This window comes from Oncorhynchus gorbuscha, linkage group LG09 (assembly GCF_021184085.1).
Source record: "Oncorhynchus gorbuscha isolate QuinsamMale2020 ecotype Even-year linkage group LG09, OgorEven_v1.0, whole genome shotgun sequence".
In the NCBI taxonomy this organism is placed as follows: domain Eukaryota; kingdom Metazoa; phylum Chordata; class Actinopteri; order Salmoniformes; family Salmonidae; genus Oncorhynchus; species Oncorhynchus gorbuscha.
Window position 1 is genome coordinate 34847276 of NC_060181.1, and position 16251 is coordinate 34863526.

At 41.9% G+C, this 16251-nt stretch overlaps 1 pseudogene; it reads left to right on the forward strand.

The window, feature by feature from the left end:
* Nucleotides 1-6461: 6461 nt before the first annotated feature.
* LOC124042792 lies at nt 6462-15368 on the forward strand (annotated as a pseudogene).
* Nucleotides 15369-16251: the final 883 nt, after the last annotated feature.

A 16251-nucleotide genomic window follows, 5' to 3' on the forward strand; every position in this document is an offset into this window, starting at 1 on the left:
ATGTATTAATGCCAAAAACAGAAGCCTCGCATATCCTCAACTGGCAGCTTCATTAAATAGTACCTGCAAAACACCGGTCTGAACGTCGGTGGAGAGGTGACTGCTGGATGCTGGCCTTTTAGGCCGAGATGGCTCTCTTTGCAACTCTCTAACTGGCCAATAAAGATTAAGATGGGCAAAACAACACACACTGCACAAAATAACTCTGCCTTGAAGGCCAGAACCCCGGAGTCGCCTCACTGTTGGCGTTCAGACTTTTGCAGGTAATATTGAATGAAGCTGCCAGTTGACTTGAGGTGTCTCTCTCTCAAACTAGACACACTAATGTACTTGTTGACCGGGGCCTCCCACTCTTTCAATTCTGGTTATTTTGTTCTATGAAGGGAGTAGTACACAGCGTTGTAGGAGCTCTTCAGTTTCTTGGCAATTTCTCAGAACAAGAATAGACTGAAGAGTTTCAGAAGAGTCTGTTTGCCATTTTGAGTCTGTAGTCAAACCCACAAATGCTGATGCTCCAGATCCTCAACTACTCTAAAGAAGGCCCGTTTTATTGTTGAAAGAAGCAAGTTTGTTTAAAGCATGTCTACTAGGGTTGTTAGCCCACCTGTCTATTTGGCTGGGTTTTTTTCTCCCAAAAGCAACACGGGCCTAATAAGAGATGGTTACCTGTGAAGTAGTGAGTGACCATTTTAGAAAATCATGGGACAGTCTTTGGTTGCATGCTATTTTTATGTCAATTATATTGCTGCAAAGCCTGTAACTGATGCTTCGGGGTCTCATGCTGCCATCTATTGGAAATATTTAGCAAATAAGTTAATTCGCATAAAGACAGTGAAGCAGCTGAGAAACTAAAACCCTAAAACCTCTCAAACCTGCCCCACCTATCCCAGCCAATTGCTGGACTTTCACATAGGTTACTTGGTCACATCCAGTTCAAACCACAAATGTAAATGAAGCTTGTTTATCAGGTGTTCTGCCTTGCAATAATACATATAAAATAACTAAACATGTTAACCTATGCAATTATTTTTGATTAACCCCCCCCCCCTCATCAAAATTGGTGCTCAAATGAACCAATAGGAGCTGGCAGGGTGAAAAATGCACTAACTCAATAACTCAAATTACGGCAAACAGGTGGTAATATTATGAAACTGGGCTCCGCGGCAGATGCAATGAACTAGTTTATATCAGGAAAAAAGCGTTAAATGTCATGTGTCCAGTTTACTCCTGATGCTGGCTGGAGCTGAGCTTCTAACGTTCGTTAAATTAATCTCCTCGTTTTGAATCCTCTTCGCTATATTCCAGTTGAAACGTATGGTTGAATGTCACAATGTATATAATAGCTGCTCCATCGAATTTGTGTTGATGAGAGAAACCACTTAACCATTGTCTCGCCAGTTCTTTCAGGTTTACCCAAAGAATTGTTCTTCCATGAGGTTTAACGGTGGTTGGCATCCAATATGTTGCATTACAGCCACCTACTAGACAAGAGAACAACTCTCTTATACTACGCTTGAAAGAATAAATAAACAAATACACTACACTCTCAAACTAAAAATAACACTACCCTACTCCACTATTTAGTCCTACCTCATGCCATCAACCTGAAAGGATGGGACATCACTTAACACACCCTGTAACTCTTCTCCCACACCCAAATACCTCTGCAGCTGCCACCAAAACCTCAATATTTCTGTGACTTACTTTCCAGCTCTGCAGTACAGTTGATAACCATTGCTATAAATGCTAAGAATCCGTTAATGTGTTTCTCAGTCGGATATCATTTATTCACGACTTCCCAGTCGTCTTGAACTCACCGAAGTCGAGTTCTGAGTTGATGTTTTAAGCACAGCACGAATCATGCTTAATTTACAGCATGACTGATGTTGAATGTTTAGCATTGTAAACTTGGAGAAGAGCCCCTTAATCTCAGATTAGGGACCCCATGGCCACTCTACTGAATAGCATGCTTGTGATTGCTTTGCAATGCTTACAGTTAACGTAAGCCACTCACTAATTCCTTCCAAACCACTCATTGTTGAATTTCCAATTTCCAACTTATTTCATGTTTGTCCAATGGCTGATGGGCACATATGTTTTATCTTCATATGACAAGGATTAAAAAGGATTTGCCAGTAAATTGTCAACTTAATTCATGATAGACTGCTAGCTAAGATATTGACATGATCAGTCCAATCAAAGCTACTGTACATATAACGTGACTTGACATCATTTTTTCTGTGACCAATGACCTTGAGCCTTCTTGGGTCAGCACATCTAATGTAACTCTATGGCAGCACCCAAGGGGTTCGAATTATTTTGCTCTCCCCTTAGACTTGGCGGTGTCATAGTGTCCCCATGAGTGACAGAACACTGAGCCAATCACAGCGCAACGCTCCGTAATTCCTGCTGGCTTGCCCACCACATAAAGCACTGAGCTAAACTGAAACACCTGCATTTTGGAGCTGCCTTACTCAAGCTCATGGATTCGATCCAGCAACCTTTCGGTTACTTGCCCAATGTTCTAACCACTAGGCAGCGAGAAGCCTGGAAATAAGAGATAGCTGTAGCTTTATCTCCTGACCTTGAGCATAGCACTTAGCCAACCCAAGGTCCAATGCATGTTTTTATCTCCATATCAAATCATTTCTGGGTAACAATTAAGTACCTTTCTGTAATGGTTTTCAATTAAAATAAACATGGAATATTTAGTAAAGAGCAATTCCTCAAGCAAGAATTTTGCTAAAACTGTCTGGAAGCGGTCTGATTGGGGAGGAGAAACCTGGAAACAAGTTGTTGGCAGAGCGGTTTGGAACCCTCTCATTCTTATTGGTCTATTAAGTAGTGGTGATGTTACCTGGCAGGTCAAATCTCCATCCCACCAGAACGGGCTGAAATTTCAGGCGGTCTTTTCAAACCGCTCTTACACGAAAAGGGCAATATCATAATTTTCACAGTATTATTCCAACCTCATAGTGTGTAAACACATAAAAATCACAGGAAAATAAAGTTGTTGACTGCAGTGGGCCTTATAAGAATTTTTCTTCTTGGTTCTTAAATCAGGAAGGGGTAGATTATATGTTATGGTCGAGGTATGAATTGTGTGCCACAGTCAACATTCTGTGTGGAGAAAAGCCACTACCACTGACTGCATCTTGACACATAACTACAAGCACAGCTTTGAATAGATAGGCTTTAAGCAACATTAAACATGAGCAGAAAGCATGAAGATATGTATTAGTGTTGCACTTTAGGGCTACTTGGTCTTACTTGTATTTTAAATATGTTGCGTTATCATTTGTATCAATCAGTACTTGTTTCCCAGCTACATTGTCTGCATAGATTGTTTCAAACACCGACATGTGTCCCATTATGCCTTTGCGATAACCAAACACTGCATTCCAAAATAAGAACCTTATACCAACAGTCAAGCATGCTGGTGGTAGTGTGATGGTTTGGGGATGCTGTGCTGCCTCAGGACCTGAACAACTTGCCTTAATAGAAGAAACCATGAATTCTTCTCTGTATCAGATAATTCTACAGGAGAATATCAGGCCATCTGTCTGTGAGCTGAAGTGCAGCTGTGTCATGCAGCAAGACAAGACAATCAAGTCTACATTAAAATGGCTAAAATGCAACAAATGTAAGGTTTTGGAATGGCCTAGTCAATGTCCAGACCTAATCTCAATTGAGATGTTGTGGCAGGACTTGAAACGAGCAGTTCATGCTTGAAAACCTACAAATGTCGCTGAGTTAAAGCAGTTCTGCTTGGAAGAGTGGGACAAAATTCCTCCACAACGACGAGAGATTGATCAACAACTACAGGAAGAGTTTTGTTGGCGTCATTCCAGCTGAAGGTGGGGCACAACCAGGTATTGAGTGTAATGGGCCAATTACTTTTTCACACAGGGGCGTGGGTGTTGCATAACTTTGTTTATGAAATAAGTATGTAATTGTTATTTGTTCACTCAGGTTTCCTTTATCCAATATTAGGTTTTGGTTGAAGATCTAACATTCATTATCAAAAATATTAAAAAGTAGAGAATGAATAAAGGGACGAATACTTTATCACAGCACTAACATTTTGAATTAAACTGCAGCCCATCAAATGAAATCCAACTGCTCCCTTGAATTTAATTGATGTAAATCATTTACCCTAGGGTCTTTACTCACTTAGTCCTCTTCACCCCTGTGGAGCATGAGAGGCTTCCAGGAAGGAACACTGCTGCCGATCCTCTGACTGGACTCAGACCCCCTTCATCTCCTTCAACCCTGACGGCGTTGCTGTATCACTGGTTCTTGAACATCTGTCTCCTTCCCTTCTTTTACCTGGTCATTTCTTTTATGTCGGTGCAATGAAGGAGAAGATGAAAATATGGATTTTTACACCTTTGAAAATGAAACCCTTTTTATATTTGTCCCCTTCAGCTTCCCTCTGGAGAGGAGATCCCCTTGCCCCCCATCATCCTTGGCTGCTTGGGCTCTGACCCGGGCAAGAAGACAGTGTGCATCTACGGCCACCTGGACGTCCAGCCAGCCGCAATCGGCGACGTTTGGGACACAGAGCCCTTCACACTGGTGGAGAAAGATGGTGAGAGCAGCTATTTCAAAGCACCTAAAACAGAACAGTGCTGAAACATCAAAATTCATGACAACATTGAGATTTGCACTTTGATGTTTCAGTGTTCTCTTTTTTGGGGGGGAGGAGTATGTTTCTATTTTAAAGCACATTTCCTGCAATTCTACAGACTTGCCATGGCATATGTTATCGGAGTGACTCAAACACTATCAATGGGGGCCCCATGCCATGACAAAAATGTTAGATTCCCTGACTGTCTAGTTTTTATTTTGGTGATTTGTTAATTCTCAAAGGTGATCTTATATGGGCTACAGGACAATAGGCAAGCAGCTTGGTGAGAAGGCAACAACTGTTGGTGCAATTATTAGAAAATGGAAGAAGTTCAAGATGACAATCAATCACCCTGGGGATTATTAGGTGACCGTGATGGTTTGAGGGCCAGATTGGGAATTTAGCCAGGACACCGGGGTCAACACCCCTACTCTTACGATAAGTGCCATGGGATCTTTAATGACCCCAGAGAGTCAGGACACCCGTTTAATGTCCCAGCCGAAAGACTGCACCCTACACAGGCAGTGTCCCCAATCACTGCCCTTGGGCATTTCCAGTGTTTTACTTGCTATATTGTATTTACTTTGCCACCATGGCCTTTTTTTGCCTTTACCTCTCGTATCTCACCTCATTTGCTCACATCGTATATAGACTTGTTTATACTGTATTATTGACTGTATGTTTGTTTTACTCCATGTCGAACTGCTTTGCTTTATCTTGGCCAGGTCGCAATTGTAAATGAGAACTTGTTCTCAACTTGCCTACCTGGTTAAATAAAGGTGAAATGAAATTGGGATACTTTTTTAGACCAGAGGAAAGAGTGCCTCCTACTGGCCCTCCAACACCACTTCCAGCAGCATCTGGTCTCCCATCCAGGAACTGACCAGGACCAAACCTGCTTAGCTTCAGAAGCAAGCCAGCAGTGGTATGTAGGGTGGTATGCTGCTGGCATACCTTTGCTTTCTTGGGTACAGGAACAATGGTGGCCATCTTGAAGCATGTGGGGACAGCAGACTGGGATGGGGAGAGATTGAATATGTCCGTAAACACTCCAGCCAGCTGGCCTGCGCATGCTCTGAGGACGCAGCTAGGGATGCCGTCTGGGCCGGCAGCCTTGCAAGGGTTAACACGCTTAAATGTCTTACTCCCGTCAGCCACGGAGAAGGAGAACCCACAGTCCTTGGTAGCGGGCTGCGTCGTTGGCACTGTGTTATCCTCAAAGCAGGCGAAGAAGGAATTTAGCTTGTCCAGGAAGCAAGACGTTGGTGTCCTGGACATGTCTGGTTTTCCCTTTGTAGTCTGTGGTTGTCTGTAGACCCTGCCACATACGTCTCATGTCTGAGCTGTTGAATTGCGGCTCAACTTTGTTTCTATACTGACGTTTTGCCTGTTTGACTGCCTTGCGGAGGGAATAACTACACTGTGTGTATTCTTCCATATTCCCAGTCACCTTGCCATGGTTAAATGCGGTGGTTCGCGCTTTACGTTTTGCGGGAATGCTGCCATCTATCCACAGTTACTGGTTAGGGTAGGTTTTAATAGTCACAGTGGGTACAACATCATTTCCTGAAACTCAGTCACCGTATCAGTATATTCATCAATATTATTCTCGGAGGCTACCCAGAACATATCCCAGTCCATGTGATCAGAACAAGTGTTGATTTTGTCAGACCAGCGTTGAATAGTCTTTAGCATGGGTACTTCATGTTTGAGTTTCTGCCTATCGGAAGGGAGGAGCAAAATGGAGTCATGCTCAGATTTGCGAAATGGAGGGCGTGGGAGGGCCTAGTCCTGCTTTAAATGTAAATACGAAATAACCTTGTTTTGTCAGATGGCATGCTGTGACAAGGACCTCCATTCTGGGGTGTTTGGAGGCTCGGTCCATGAAGCCATGACCGACCTCATTGCACTGTTGGGTGAGTTGAATCAGGTGTGCTGGAATAGAATTCAGAGATATGTAGGTATGAAATTATTTGATAGGTATAAAAGTAACAAGGTTTGAAGCCCTCTGATAGAATCAAATAAAATGCTTGAATGAAATCTACAAAGTCCCTAGGAGGTTCTATAGGGACTGGGGGTTGAAGGACTGGGGTTTGTTTCAGGACAGGGCATAAGATATCTTTCCGGGGTTCATAATGCACCAAACAAAAGAAAACCGACTGAAACTGGGTGGGATTAGTTTTTTTTCTCGCTGCAAAATGAAATCCAAAAACTGTGGTGGGTCCCCCTTCAGGCTCCCTGGTGGACACGAAGGGGAAGATCCTGGTCCCGGGGATGTACGAGGAAGTGGCCAATGTCACTGACGAGAAGAAACTGTATGAGAAGATCGACTTTGACATGGTGGAGTATGCCAAGGACATTGGAGCCGGGAAGCTCCTACTACATGACACCAAGGTATGGAGAGCATGTCCCTCTTCAAATACTTCAGAAATGCAAAAATCCTCTATTTTCTACCTCCCTTGAATCAATCACTGACCTTAATTGGTTGGTTTGGGGGAAGTAATAGGGTGCTAACCATGCTCTGACTTATCCAATGTGCTTACGTATACATTTCTGAAGAATTCCAACAGGGCCAATGTCTGAAATGACAAATAACTAGATTTAAAAGCAATGCTGGTTTATTCTCAGTCATTTGTAAGTGATTCATTCCTAACATTATCTGGTTCATAATGTCCTTTGACCTTTCCTCTGACCCTTGTCTGCAGGAGGCTATCCTAGATGCACCGCTGGAGGTACCCCTCCCTCTCTCTGCATGGCATTGAGGGGGCCTTCTCCGACGTGGATGCCAAGACCGTCATTCCCCGCAAGGTCATTGGCAAGTTCTCCATCCGCCTGGTCCCTGACATGGACCCCAAAGTGGTGGAGAAACAGGTAGAAACCTCCTAGAATTTAGGTAGAACTCAACTCTGATCAGGATTTTTAGATATTTTCCTGCTTTACTCGTCTTTTAAGTGCAGATCTAGGATCAGTTCCCCCTACTTCAAATCCTAACATCTCTGCAAGTTAGGCTGACATATGAACAGTGGTAAAGGTAGATAAGCAACAAGTTCAATTCTTCTAGGATCAGGTCTTTAGGCCATTTCGTGTTTAATTCAAGGTGTTATAGAATAAGCACATTGCATGTTCTCGACTGTTGGATGAAATGATAGTGGAGAAACATCTCACCCCAGTGGTCAGTTCCTTACATTTCAATTCATTCTCAAGCATTAGATCCATCTATTACTGGTTCTAAATAGAGGGCTGCATTCCTGTCATTTTTCATGCTGCGGTCAGACAGATGATTTTGGGATTAACATATCTTTGTTGTCCCGAAGATTATTTGTATGCGTTAGCCTAACGATTGTATTAAAATGCATTTTTTCACACACTTAGAATTCACTTATTTTACTTCAGTAGCCTACCTCTCTTCTTCTAGGTGGGCTTGCCTACATGGGCGGAGGGAGAATCATGTGGCAGTTAATTTAAATATGAAATCAACTCAACCAACGTGAGTCGAGGTGCAATCAACCCATTTAATCATAAAGGAAAATGCCCTTTTATTTTCAATAAGTATTACCCATTTATTTGATTACCCATTTTAGAAAATAAATCTTGATAATGGAAAGACTTGGAGGGCGCTCAACCAACGTGAGTCGAGGTGCAATCATCAAATTTGATCATTGTAAAGGAAAATTCCTTTTAATTTTCATTAAGTATTGATTACCCATCTATTTGCCTCTGCCTGCAAATCAGCCCCCCTAAAAAGTTACTGTAGGCTATGTCCTATATGCAAAAGTAGCAACAGTCGCTTTCATCATTCATTTTGCTTCAACACCTGATCTCATACATGTGACTTCCTAAATATGATTAGGCGATAGGTTACTACATTGCCTAGAAATAAATATTGATCACCCATATTTCTCCATCTGAGAATCTCCCCAATCCTAAAAGGTAGAAAGTGCAAGTCGCTCCAACTCTACTCTCTTCAAACCGAATCTAGCGTGTTGGCTGATATAGCCCAGTTATACAGATAACCTAATAAATTGGTCATGTAGTAGTCTCTGGTAATTTAACCTATTTCTTAAGTTATTTTTGCGCATTTGATGTTGCTTATAGGGCACGGAATTGCTGGGACTACGGCTGGCAAGTGAGCTGTGTCACTTATGCCTAAAATAACATTGCAGAGTTGATGTTGGGTTTGGGACCAGTTCTTGCGGTAGCAGGTGGGAGTCAGACAGAAAGCCACCTGGTGCATACGGGGTGGGATAACCTTTTTTGGTTACTATACCAACAACAAATGTTTACCCCTGAAGTACCCTCTCGTGCTTTTACCAGTAGGCCTATGGTCTCATGAGTCTTCTCAAGTACCTCCTGTGGATAGGCCAAGTAACCTCAGAGGTCCTAGTACCTCTGGATTGGAACCACTGGTCTATTAGCCTGTAGTGCTGACATTAATTTTTTGTTTTTTAAACAACCAATTGACCCAGTCAGATCAATTGACCAAACTATGCAATGAAGTAGGGAATTGTAAACTCAGCAAAAAAAGAAACGTCCTTTTTTCAGAACCCTGTCTTTCAAAGATAATTTGTAAAAATTCTAACTTCACAGATCTTCATTGTAAATGGTTTAAACACTGTTTCCCATGCTTGTTCAATGAACCGTAAACAATTAATGAACATGCACCTGTGGAACGGTCATTAAGACACTAACAGCTTACAGACGGTAGGTCACACTTATGAAAATTTAGGACACTAAAGAGGCCTTTCTACTGACTCTGAAAAACACCTAAAGAAAGATGCCCAGGGTCCCTGCTCATCTTGGGCATGCTGCAGATGTGGCCAGGGCAATAAATTGCAATGTCCGTACTGTGAGACGCCTAAGACAGCGCTACAGGGAGACAGGATGGACAGCTGATTGTCCTTGCAGTGGCAGACCACGTGCAACAACACATGCACAAGATCGGTACATCCAAACATCACACCTGTGGGACAGGTACAGGATGGCAACAACTCCCTAAGTTAACCCAGGAACGTGCAATCCCTCCATCAGTGCTCAGACTGTCCGTAATAGGCTGAGGGTGGCTGGACTGAGGGCTTGTAGGCCTGTTGTAAGGCAGGTCCTCACCAGACTTCACAGGCAACAACGCCGCCTATGGGCTCAAACCCACCGTCGTTGGACCAGACAGGACTGGCAAAAAGTGCTCTTCACTGTCTCACCAGGGGTGATGGTCGGATTTGCGTTTATCGTCGAAGGAATGAGCCTTACACCGAGGCCTGTACTCTGGAGCGAGATCGATTTGGAGGTGGAGGCTCCGTCATGGTCTGGGGCGGTGTGTCACAGCATCATCGGACTGAGCTTGTTGTCATTGCAGGCAATCTCAACACTGTGCGTTACAGGGAAGACCTCCTCCCTTATGTGGTACCCTTCCTGCAGGCTCATCCTGACATGATCCTCCAGCATGACAAGTCCACCAGCCATACTGCTCGTTCTGTGTGTGATTTCCTGCAAGACAGGAATGTCAGTGTTCTGCCATGGCCAGCGAAGAGCCTGGGTCTCAATCCTATTGAGCACGTCTGGGACCTGTTGGATTGGAGGGTGAGGGCTAGGGAAATTCCCCCCCAGTAATGTCGGAACTTGCAGGTGCCTTGATGGAAGAGTGGGGTAACATCTCAGAGCAAGAACTGGAGAATCTGGTGCAGTCAATGAGGAGGAGATTCACTGCAGTACTTAATGTAGCTGGTGGCCACACCAGATACTGACAGTTACTTTTGATGTTGACCTCTCCCCTTTGTTCAGGGACACATTATTAAATTTCTGTTAGTCACGTGTCTGTGGAACTTGTTCAGTTTATGTCTGTTGTTGAATCTTATGTTCATACAAATATTTACACATGTTAAGTTTGCTGAAAATAAACACAGTTGACAGAGGACATTTATTTTTTTGCCGAGTTTAGTTTCCAACAGGCCAATATTCTACATAATTTCCACAGAAAACTTGGTAAATAACTACAATGGTCATAATCCATTGTGCTCTTGCTTGCTTGGTCTGTGTTTTTTTTATGCATGGTACATAAAAGACACATAAGAATGTGTGATCGAGAGGAATATAACACAGTTGCTTCGCAAGGCATCTACCTGACAATGCATTATCTATGTGATTGATAATTGGTATTCAGCAGTCCTAAAAGTATGCCTTCTTATCTTTGATGAGCTACTAAAATAGTTATTTTGCCAGACAGCATAGCCAGCAGCTCTATCGAGATGATGATTACTTGGAATGAGTCTTCAAATAAAACAAATGCAGTTTACACATTCACTTATATATATATGTGTACTTTTTATATATATATATATATATATATTACACACACACTCTTCAACTGTATATGTTGTGAATGTATTGTAATGTTTTTTGTAGCAGCAGCTAATGGGGATCCATAATAAATATTTTTTTTGTGATTTAGAAAAAAATGTATTTGTATTTATTATGGATTCCCATTAGCTGCTGTTACTCTTCCTAGGGTCCAGCAAAATTACGGCAGTTATAAAACATGTTTTTTTTTCTCCAAACATAACAATGGTCATTATGGCCAAACAGTTCTATTTTTGTTTCATCAGACCAAAGGCCATTTCTCCAAACGGTATGATCTTTGTCCCCATGTGGAGTTGCAAACTGTGATTTTTTTATTTTTTTATAGCGGTTTTGGAGCAGTGGCTTCTTCCTTGCTTGGTGGCCTTTCAGGTTAAGTTGATATAGGACTCGTTTTACTGTGGATATAGATACTTTTGTAACTTTCCTCCAGCATCTTCACAAGGTCCTTTGCTGTTGTTTTGGGATTGATTTGTACTTTTCGCACCAAAGTACGTTCATCTCTAGAAGACCGAACGCATCTCCTACCTGATCTGTATGACGGCTGCATGATCCCATGGTGTTTATACTTGCATACTATTGTTTGTACAGATGCATGTGGTACCTTCAGGCGTTTGGAAATTGCTCCCAAGGATGAACCAGACTTGTGGAGGTCAACAACAAAAGAATTCTGAGGTCTTGGCTGATTTCTTTTGATTTTCCCATGATTTCAAGCAAAGAGGCACTGAGTTTGAAGGTGGCCTTGAAATACATCCACAGGTACACCTCCAATTGACGCAAATTATGTCAATTCGCCGATCAGAAGCTTCTAAAGCCATGACATAATTTTCTGAAATTTTCCAAGCTGTTTAAAGGTACAGTCAACTTAGTGTATGTAAAGTTCTGACCGACTGGAATTGTGATACAGTGAAGTAATCTGTCTGTAAACAATTGTTGGAGAAATTACTTGTCATGGACAAAGTAGATGTTCTAACCGACTTGCCATACTTTGTTAACAAGAAATATATGTGGAGTGGTTGAAAAATGAGTTAATGACTCCAACCTAAGTTTATATAACCTTGACTTAAGGCAGTAACGGGCATTCACTACCATCATGGGACTTTAAAAAACATATATTTTTGTATTATGTTAGCATTCAACCCACAGTTCATTTAATCTTGAAAAAAAATGGTAGCTTTTTGTTTTTTATATAATATAATCGAACCATCTTCAAAAAGCACTGATCGCTCAGCACATTTGCCATACACAGAAATTCCCGATTCCAGTTTTTACATTTTTTATTTAGTAGGCAAGTCAGTTAAGAACAAATTCTTATTTTCAACGATGGCCTAGGAACAGTGTGTTAACTGCCTTGTTCAGGGGCAGAATGACAGATTTTTTTTTTTCTTACCTTGTCAGCTCAGGTATTCGATTCAGCAAACTTTTGGTTACTGGCCCAACACTCTATCCACTAGGCTACCTGCCGCCCCAATCTGAATGTGTATTTTCTTTTCATTACTGTTTATATAATGTTTTATCTCAATGAGACTTTAACATGAAGGTCAAAACATGTTTAATGTATATATATATATATATATATATATATATATATTATAAAATCCTCTCCCATCAAGGTTACTGGCCACCTGGAGAAGAAGTTTGCTGAACTAGAGTCCCAACATGCTCAAGGTGTACACGGGCCACGGGGCCGAAGCCTGGGTGTCCGACTTTAACCATCCCCATTACATGGCTGGTAGAAAGGCCATGAAGACCGGTGTGTGTGGACACACAGGCAAACTCTCTCTCTCTCACACACACACACACACACACACTGGTCTTACTTAAATATTTATAATAACATGTTGAGCAATGATGTCTGTCTTTCCCTCTTTTCCACAGTTTTCGGTGTGGAGCCTGACCTGACGCGGGAAGGCTGCAGCATCCCAGCCACCCTGACCTTCCAGGAAGCCATCGGCCGCAACGTCATGCTGCTGCCCATGGGCTCGTCTGACGACGGAGCACACTCCCAGAACGAGAAATTCAACAGGTAGGCTTCCACAAATGTATTTTTTTCTATGTCTGGAATGTTTACCATGGGACAACGTGCAAGATTTGACACGCATACACCACACGCTGAGGTCCTGGACTTGATTCTGAGCCATAACTAACACTTAACTCAGTTAAATCAGGTGTGTCACTGCTGGGCTTGCAACACAAACTTGCTCACCTGGTGATTCCCCCAGGAACTGTATTTAAGAACACTGCTCTATTGTCAACACATTTCTATAAACCTCAACAACGTATCAGAACTATAAGCACTAGGTAGCCTAGCCATCCTGACCGGTTGCATCACTGCCTGGTATGGCAATAGCTCGGCCTCCGACCGCAAGGCACTTCAGAGGGTAGTGCGTACGGCCCAGTACATCACTGGGGCAAAGCTGCCTGCCATCAAGGACCTCTACCCCAGGCGGTGTCGGAGGAAGGCCCTAAAAATTGCCACAGACCCCAGCAACCCCAGTCATAGACTGTTTTCTCTACTACTGCAAGGCAAGCGGTACCGGAGTGCCAAGAATAGGACAAAAAAAAAACATGTACCCCCCAAGCCATAAGACTCCTGAACAGATAACCAAATGGTTACCCGGACTATTTGCATTGTCCCCACCACCCAACAAACCCTCTTTTTACGCTACTGCTACTCTCTGTTCATCATATGCATAGGCACTTTAACCATACCTACATGTACATACTACCTCAATAAGCCTGACTAACCTGTGTCTGTATATAGCCTTGCTACTGTTATTTTCAAATGTCTTTTTACTGTTTTATTTCTTTACTTACCTTCACACACACATTTTTTCCACACTATTGGTTAGAGCCTGTAAGTAAGCATCTTGCTAAGGTCTACACCTGTTGTATTCGGTGCACGTGACAAATAAACTTTGATTTGATATAGAGCATTGAGCCAGTAACCGAAAGGTTGCTCGTTCAAATCCCAGAGCTAACAAGGTAAAACATCTGCCGACGTGCCCTTGAGCAAGGCACTTAACCCATATTTCTCCTGGCCATGACCCTATTTTCTGAGGGTGTCTCAGGGGGAGTTGGAATATGCAAAAACACATTTCCCATTAAAATACGCACTTGTACATGTGTGAAATATAAGCACCCACCTAAATATTATTGTTATTAGCTTCTCCATGTAATCTACAGTGTTTTCTACTATTGTCGGCTTATTGAGATGATTTACAGACTCGTTTTCAGCCAGATACATTTTCCACTTAAATTAACTAGGCTACTTTTTAATTCGCTAATCAATGTCTGCCGAGCCTTCTCCCTCTACAATGAAAGATATGCATCTTCTTGTGATCTATCGATCAGACCGGTGCTTGTCAAAGTGAAGAATGACAGGGCAACACTGTTGGTTTGAGTCTGCTGTCTGTCCCGCCTCTTGGTACCTGGGTGTGCATGTTGTGTACACTGTGGTTGCAGTCACACTTTTTTATATGGTCATGAATTTGCAAGGCCCGTATAACGTGGTAACGATGAGTCAAAATCCACTTAGTCTATTGTTTTCTGGCACAATCACTTATTTTCTATCGCGTGCAGGGCTCAACATTTTAACTCTGGCTTGGGGCCAGTCAAAACCATGTCCGTCCAGTAGATCTCATCAGTAACTTTTCAGCGCATTTTTGAATTCCAGTTCAACATTTTCCTGCTCTGTCGCAGTCTACCATTAGAAGACTACATGAGTATATGTCATGCTATTTGTATTTGAGCAATATCATAGGCCGATCATTCAAGCACCACCACGCTGCCGCAAGTCACAACTTCTGGAGCAGGACATGAGTTGATGCATTCCCATAGCACACACAAGCTGTCCAGAGCCAAAAGAAGCCCCTATCAACATTCTCGCTGAACTTATTTCTTTCAAGGAAAGTAATTTACAAAAGTAAACCTTCAATAGTGGACATACTAGCAATATGCTGGCCACTGTTGATAGTCTACAAAAAGAAAGCTGCCGTTCCTCTTGGCTAGCCTATTGTAGCCATTTCGATGTCTCGTTTGGAACGTTTGTTTTGAAGGGGCAGTGTCCTTTTTTCAAAGCTTCTCAATGACATACTTTAGAAACAAAAATGTATGCAATTAATACAATGCAATTCTAAAGAATAGAGTAATGACTTGCATTGCTAAATTATATTACACAGCTTTTTAATACATTTTCAATTTGGCTGGCTAGTCCATGTGGTTGTGGAAAACACTGGATCAATGGTATGTCTTGTTGTTTAATTCAGTGATGTACACATCTATGTAAATGTATATGAATATATGTCTATGTTTTACTTTCAGGACAAACTACATCCAGGGCATCAAGATGCTCGGCGCATACTTCCACGAGGTCTCCCTGTTGGAGTAAATGAACTAGCCAGACCTGAGTGAGATGTTGATAGAGGAAAATATAGTTTAGATGATCAATTATGTATACATTAATGATTAGAACCATTCATGCTAATACTATTATGTTATGATTTGAAAAGTATGGGTTATTAATTGTACTGTTACTGAAAATGTAAGCAGAAATAAATTGTGTCTGTGTCTCCTGGGAAAGTTTTAAGAAGGGATAAGATAGTTTTTCAAACAGATAAGAATGTTTTGGTTGGATTCCATTAGTAGAGAGAAGTATATCCTTTAGGCAGGTTGGAATGTAGTTTATGAGGGGAGTGAAACTATCTCCAGGACCGAATACTACGCCATGGTAAGGCTGGGAGAGGGGGTGTAACTGATGACGTCATTTTATGTCTTCTTTAGATTTAAAATGTAATGTTCTTTGTATTTTGGGTCAGTACTCATCAAGAATAAATGCTGAACTTGTTTTTAAGACTGGTCTCTTGCTAATTCATGCAAATGATAAACTTACAACTTATCATGAATTAGAAATGAGTGTGAATTGAATTGATTTTGGCAATAAAACATAAAGGGATTAAAAATTCCTCTATCAGATGTGTCCTTCTACCTCGAACTGTGGACCGAACTGTTTAGTTTTCTATCCAATGCAAGTTGCATAATGTTTTCCATGAACTGCTGCTGCTGTACAGCAAAATGGAGCCTTGAAGATCTTCCTTAGTCATTTGTAATTTTGTCTTCCATCAAGAAGATAAGTAGAGGAAAATAGTATAAAAGTATTGATTATTGTACTGTAGATGCGCCATCGTATAGCGTCATCTACTGAATCGGAGTGTTCTAGACAAGATCTAAACCAAACTTGAAGGAAGCGTGAACAGTATACCCCATTACACGTC